At 38.4% G+C, this 7,503-nt stretch overlaps 1 non-coding gene across 1 annotated transcript; it reads right to left on the bottom strand.

Annotated features, from left to right (window-relative positions):
* Positions 1–416: 416 nt before the first annotated feature.
* Positions 417–573, bottom strand: LOC112134533 (U1 spliceosomal RNA). The gene has a single exon (XR_008527643.1). It is a non-coding gene; the product is annotated as a U1 spliceosomal RNA (small nuclear RNA).
* Between the last annotated feature and the right edge of the window lie 6,930 nt (positions 574–7,503).

Genomic DNA, 7,503 nt, shown 5'->3' with positions numbered 1-7,503 from the left:
GATATAGTGGTATGTCAGATACGCAGCTAGGCCACATGACTCCTAGTCAATATCACCCTTGAACAGTAGATTGAACCTGGACAGGGAGAACCATGATAGCAGCTGTGTCCCTGGGCCTCGCTGAGGGCAATGACTCTTGGAACTGGCTGATCCCTTCTGGGAACACTGGTAATTATACCTATGAACCTATAAGCCTGTGCACAAGAGCTACTGGCACTTTGGGGAATGAGAGTTTTAGTCAAGGTGACTCCCACATCTCTTTTCCCCATCTGAATCTCATTTTCTTGGCCCTAAACTATACTGTTCTGTGTACTATGCAAGATCTTCTCATAACAACTATGGCTTCTATTTTATTTGGCTTAAGAAAACAGAGCATGTTGGACTTATAAATTATATGTGTGCATTTTTTTTTTTTTTTTGCGAATGCAGTGCCCCACTACCACAAATGATGCAGTCAAGTTTCCCATATTTAGGGACATCACAGGGGTCAGCACGTCCAGAGTGCAATGGATAAGCCTTGCCCTGGGAAAACCACCTTCGTGATCATGGTTATCTCCCCTGCCAGGTAAGTATGCTTCATCATTTTCTTAATTTAGGAAAAATATTGTTCTACCATGATGTTTATTCTTGAACTTTTTAAGTGAATGTCATAAAATATCTTATATTGTACCTTTGAATGAATGAATTTCCAAAATAGTTCATTTCATAAATCAGATAAAAAATCTTTGAACTAATTTTGAAATTAACTGAGCTTATTTTCTGTTTGAAGCAACTGATGACACTAATTTACACCTGGCAGCATTTAACTATTAGCAAAAGTTTTCTCTTATAACAGAATGAAGATAACACAGAAAGTGACAATGTCAAGCCAGACCCGTAGGACTCAGAGATTTTACTCAATAGCAACGTTTACTAATTCAAGGAAAAAGATGACTGTAAGACACAGGTGAAGCTCTGTGACCCACTCAGGTTCTCACTTTGCTTCTTGACTGTGTGCCAGAAATAAGAGTCTCTCCGTGAGCTCTTGCCCTCAGCCTTTAACTGCTTGCCAATTGTCACCAGTTGCTGGTGGTGAGCTCCCTACTGATGTACTGTTTCTTTGTTAAGCATGGGAGATGACTTCAGGATCATGAAAAATCTTTGCAGAAGGGATGAGTGCATTTAAGGAAATTATGACCAGCTAATGACATCCACAAGTCTGAGCACAAGGTGCTATCTGAGACTGAACAAACACAGAGTTTTCCTCTTGGTTCCCTGAAACTCCTCCAACTTACTCTCTAGCTGTACAAAAACTCTGTGCTTCTTTCTGTTCAGGCAGATTTGTGAGATCTTGCCCCATCCCACCATCTTCTTGCTTTGGCGAAATTGAGTAAATCTTTTTTTCCAAGCACCTGTATGTCAGTGTGTTTGCATCAGCTGTACATTGGCTACACAAGCTTGAACTTGGGGTTTTACAAAAACACCTGGATAGATTCTCCTGAGGACATTGACTTTACAAACACCTACTTTCTTTCCTGCAGCCCTCAGGGCTTCCAGAAGCAGCCAGTTCTTCCCTGGTGAAAGCTAGGACCACCTTCAAGCTGGAGGTCGTGGCTGCAGAGGCCTCTACCCTACAAAGCATTAGGTGTGCTCCTGGAGAATGGCCCACTTCTTCCCAAAGCTGACAGGACCATAGCTAGGGGTAACACCCAACATCAGCTAACGCAGAGAATGACGGACTTGAAATTGACTGTACGTCAAAAGGGAAACTTACTGCTAGAGTGGACTTTAGAAGAGATGGCCAAGTTAAATTCACGTGGAAATGCTCCAGTTCCCTTGGAAGATGTCAGAAGAAAGGCTGACAATTGAGAAAAATGGGAATTCTGGAATGGACATATTGCATAAGACCAGAAAACTCACCTAAGTTTTGTGTTGTCTGGGAATGCCCAGAAGACACATTATTCACCAAGGCCATTCAGAATGCTTTGGAGAGGCAGGCACCAGAATTACTAACAAATTCGGTCATAACTGTCCTCTGCATGCCACAGCTGACAGTAAAAAAGAGAATCACAGTTTTGCACTCAAATATACATAAAGATGCTCCAAAGCATTAGAGGCTAGGTGCAGCTCTTAACTGCTGGAATCCAGAAAGTGGCAGTTACCACAGTGACCAGCAGGTCCTTTGCTTACTTTTTAATTTTATACATGTATTTTTTTTCTGTTGAGTGTTTTGGGTTCCTTGCACACTGGATATTAGTCCCTTGTCAGATAAATAGTTTGCAAATATTTTCTCCCATTCAAGTTGTCTCTTCACTCTGTTAATTATTTCCTTTGCTGTGCAGAAGCTTTTTCCTTTAATATAGTACTGGCCGGGCACGGTGGCTCACTCACACCTGTAATTCCAGCACTTTGGGAGGCCGAGTTGGGTAGATCACCCGAGGTCAGGAGTTCGAGACCAGTCTGACAAACAAGGTGAAACCCCGTCTCTGCTAAAAATACAAAAATTAGCTGGGCGTGATGGCAAGCATCTGTAATCCCAGCTACTTGGGAGGCTGAGACACGAGAACAGCTTGAACCCAGGAGGCAGCAGATGCAGTGAGCCGATATCGTGCCATTGCACTCCAGCCTGGGTGATGGAGTGAGACTCCGTCTCAAAAAAATAAATAAATAAATAAAATAAATAAATATATATATAGTCCCATTTATCTATTATAGAACAAGAAATTGTTTCTATGCACAGAAACATGTAGAAATCTTAGGAAAAAAATAGAGCTGAGAGGAAAAAAATAGAGCTGAGTGAAAAAAGTTGGGGATAGACAAAGGTATTGTTAATACTACTTACATAAATTTGGAATACACATAAAGAGCAGTACATGTTTTATTGGAAAGGCTGAAATGAAATAGTAACATCAAACACATTAGGAGGTTTGCATGGTGAAGGAAAGGGATGGAGCTGAGAGAACAGAGGAAAAGGGAAAATGCAAATTAAGGAAATGGAGAGAAGTTCTTCATAGACAAGTGATGGGTGCTGCCTCTTCAGACTGAACGAAGTGATCATTTATCCTGTGTTTTAAGACAGAAACAAAACACAATCTGACTAAGTGGTGTGGTGAGGAGCAACCCAAGCTCATTAGCTAGCTTGAAATTCGTAGTAAAATTCATGATGATATATCATTCCACATCTGCCCAATTAGGGGAAAGGAAATAGTCTGACATTATCAAGTGGTGGTGAATATGTGGCAAACTGGCACTCACATACTCTGTTTTTAGTAAATGTAAATTTTATTTAATACTTTTAATTTATTTTAATTTAATAAGAATTTTCATTTTGAAAACAGTTTTGAATAGAACAATTTTCTAGTTTCATCAGCAAAATAAACGTGTTTTCAATAAATATCAGAAATATGCATAATCTTAGTGATTTTAACATTCATTTTTACTCTCAAAATCTTACCAATTGGAAGATAAAGTATGTGGTCAATTTTGCCTTGAGTTCTTAGGAAGGCATATGTGAGTTATTCATCCCAGTTTTTTTTTTTTTTTTTTTTTTGGTGGTTATCAAGGAATTGAAGGCAAACTAGGAACATGTAGGAAAAAGTTGCAAAGGAGTTTGCAATTTACCTCGTGTATTAGTCAGGCTTCTTCAGGGATTGGCTCACCTCATGAAGGATGAAAAATCCGGAGGTCTACAATAGCAAGCTGGAGACCCAAGAAAGCTAGTGGTGTAGTTCCAGTCTGAGTCCAAAGGCCTGAGAAATAAAAAGAGCCAAAGGTGTAAGTTCTAGTCTGAGGGCAAGAGAAGACTGATGTCTCAGCTCAGCATTCAGGCAGGCAAAGTTCTCTGTTATCCAGGCTTTTGTTCTAGTCAAGCCTTCAACTGATTGGATGAGGCCCACACACTTTAGCTGCTGTGTCAAATGTATCTACTGATTCAAATGTTAATTTCATCCAGAAACACCCTCTGAGAGACACCCTATGTTTGACCAAATATCTGGGCACCCTGTGGACCAGTCAAATTGCCACATAAAATTAACCATTACAATGTCAAGTATTTGAAAATTTACGTATTTTATGACACAGAAAATCTACTACTAGATTTATAACCTAGAATATGTGCACCAAGCAGTTCAACTCCTCATCAACAGAAGAACAGATAACTACATTGAGTATTAACATACAATAGAATATTGTAGGCAGTGGAAATGAATAAATAGATGACCTCAACCAGCATGGTTGAATCTCAAGTATTAAATACTGGAGAGAAGTCACAATACAAGGCATACAAAGTGCTTCCAATTTGAAATATATATATATATATCAAAACAGGCAAGATTTTCCACACAAAGAGAGGAAAGGAATAATAATACGAAGAGATGTATTAGCAAAGCCAGTTCAGGAACAAGATCACCATGGTGAGAAAGGGAGAAAGATGACAGGAGTCAAGACAGGCTTAGGCCCATGCGTGGAGAAGAGGTATGAGTTGTTTTTCAGCCTCAGGGACAGGAACATGACGTTCTTTTATTATTGTTTAAAATATGCATTTGTTTTATGAGCCCTTATGAGCCTGTGCTACGTTATGTAAAACTTTTACAAAATGGAATTTGGAATACCATGTTAGATTATTTGTGGGGCTTTTTAAGAATCAAAACTTGTTAAAATCTTCATGTAATACTGTTCTGCTTATCTTTAAGGAATTTTATCTCTAAGTGCACTACAAGCAGGCTATTTACTAACAAGAACAAAATTAAGGCTCAGTGTGGGCAGTGTCTGTTACTCAGTTCCATGATGAAAATCCCCAGGTAACTCTGATCCTGGCCTCTAATCTGCAGGAGAAAAAACTAGAATGGTGAGATCTTCAGTACTGCTTCCTCCAGTGCAAACACCACGCACTGAAATTACATTACTCTTCCCATTCTAACTACTTTAACATAGGGTCTCTTTCCACATCTATGATGTTAAAACATGAAATCCCACACAGAAGAATGGGAATGGACCCTACCTAACATTCATCTAAGAGGCTAGAACAAGCTGTGGCCCACCAGTGACAAAATGGCAAAGGTGTCTTGTTGTTGAAGAGAGAAAGAAGTCCTTTCACTTCACCAATATTCTGAACTTCGCATAAACTATGTCTTAGCACAAGGATTTTCTTAGTTATTTTAAGCGCCATTATTAGAGATTTATTAGGCATGGTGGGAGTGGTATCAGTTAAAATGGAAACACGTTTAGAAATGTAGACCTTTTCAAAACCAGAGATCTTTTGAAAGACATGGAATGATATATTATAATACACAAAAATGTATTTGTAAAACTGTTATATTCTGTATTTCCTATATTTTATTATACATTCTCTAGAATCTGTTGCAATAGAAGTATATTGGCTAACTCTCTAGACTATATTTTATAAAAGCCATTTTAGGAATATAAACACATCTGAGGCCACAGGATACATTTTAGAAATTCTAAGTAAGTGTAAATATAAAAGTCTATTATGGGCTTATCACCTGAACATTTAATCATGAGAAAGAACAACTGCATGTTTACTTGGCAGTTCCGAATTATGTCCACTGATGTTTTGGCCCTTTTCCCATTGAGAGGCAGGGTCTAGGTTACTGGACCAATAGAACAAGGAAGTGACATTGACATTTTCCAGTCCTGGCCCTGAAGACCCGGTAGCTTCCACTTTCACTCTAGGTGTGCTTCTTTGACTCCCAGTCATCTTGCCAAGGGCAGCCCCATGTGCCTGGGAAGAGACCAGACCAGGATTCAGAGCTGTGTCTTTCTGGCTCCACATGTGCCTTTACTTCCTAGTCCTACTCTTTCTTCTGAGCTACAGTTCCTCTACTTGAATCAAAACTCAAAATGGCTAAAATTGGACTCATTAACTTGTTTTATTCTTTCCCTTGTAGGATCTAACATTGTGATCGACACCATCATCCAGCCCATCATTCAAATCTGAAACTTTGGAGATGTTGTCAACAACTTCTCATTCAGTTTCACCATCCAATCAGTCATGGAATCCTGAAGATTTTTAACTTCCTCCACATGGCCCAAATATCTCCTTTCCTCTCTCTTCCAATTTTGTCTTTATTCTCATTGTTCTGTAATTACACAATTTTCTTACTGATTTCTAGAATGAAAAACTGCTGGATTCATTTCCATTATTAACATTCTTCCATGTTTGTGTGTCTTTAGGGATAACAACCAAGTCTTCTCAGAACAGCACTATAAAGCAGTATAATGTCAAAGGGATCTGAGATCAAAGCTTTGTTCTAGATAACAGACAAGATTAGATCTTGGCACTGTTAACACAAACGGAGGCTGATGAAAGAGAAATAATCTGAGGAGGGCATAAGATTGCAAAGAAGGAAAAACAATGCTAAAACGTTAAAGTATAAATAGCAGTACTAATAAAGCCTACGAGGTGGTGGCCTAGCTCCAAATAGTCTTTTGTTTAGCAGAATACTTTGATGGACCAGTTCTTTGAGGGAAATTATATCACAGAGCCTAATCAAAAGATGAATAAAGATACCACTTTCCGGAAGCCAAGTTTTGAATAGCTGGCCTTTGAGGGTGAGTGGTAAGCAGAGTAGAGAGGTTAAATGGTGAGGTGAATGCCAGGTGTGATCCTGGGAGATGATTCATGGACTCATCCTGCAGGACCTGGAGAACACAGCCCTGTGAATGTCCAGTAAAAGGTACATGTGGGCACCTGAATCTGGCAGTATGATTTTTCCCTACACACATTGACTTAGACCCTAAGAAGTACGTTGCAGTACCATTCAAGCAATAGTTTTAGCTCTTTCATTTATCAACCCCCAAAATAATAATTGGGCAGCTGAAGTGTGTGCAGTTCTGTGCTGGAAGCTTTGAGAAATGCCCAAAACAATATGTTCATGGAATTTATGGACTTGCTGACCAGGAGTTCTCTATAACTTTTGTTAAAACCAACAATCTATGTTTCTACGTATTTTCAGCCATTCCCATATTTGATTGACAATAGATATTATTCCTAGATGGTCATGAGTTAGGTGTCACAAGGAAGAAAAATGGATTTGTATGAATATGAGTGTATTTCATTAATAAAAACTATTTATTAATGATAATATTAAAGTGACAAATATAATTTTACTACATAAATTGCCTGTATATACAAGTAAAACACATGCATTAATACTTTTCAGTATATTGTTTGAAATATGCTTCTTTTGCACAAATGTTTTAATCAATTTGGTTAATTTGACAAGTCTTGAAATATCAAGGAATGGACAATTTAGTTGAAAATACCTTTAGAAATTCATAAAAACCAGCAAGATGCTTTTGCCTAGTGTGCCAGATTTTTCCAGTGCTGAATTTTAAAAGGTTGTTAAGGTTGCTGTTAGATGAAGTTTCCTCACACTATCTAAAAATAGATTATCCACATTGCCTCTTCAAGTTCCGAACATATTATTTTCCCCCAAGAACTTAGAGGACAATCAAATTCAAATAAAAATTTAAAAAGCACATCAAAAATCATCTTGTTCACTG

Source organism: Pongo abelii, chromosome 6, assembly GCF_028885655.2.
Source record: "Pongo abelii isolate AG06213 chromosome 6, NHGRI_mPonAbe1-v2.0_pri, whole genome shotgun sequence".
Classification (NCBI taxonomy): Eukaryota; Metazoa; Chordata; class Mammalia; order Primates; family Hominidae; genus Pongo; species Pongo abelii.
Note: the sequence above shows the minus strand (reverse complement) of the source record. Positions and strands in the feature narration are given on the sequence as shown.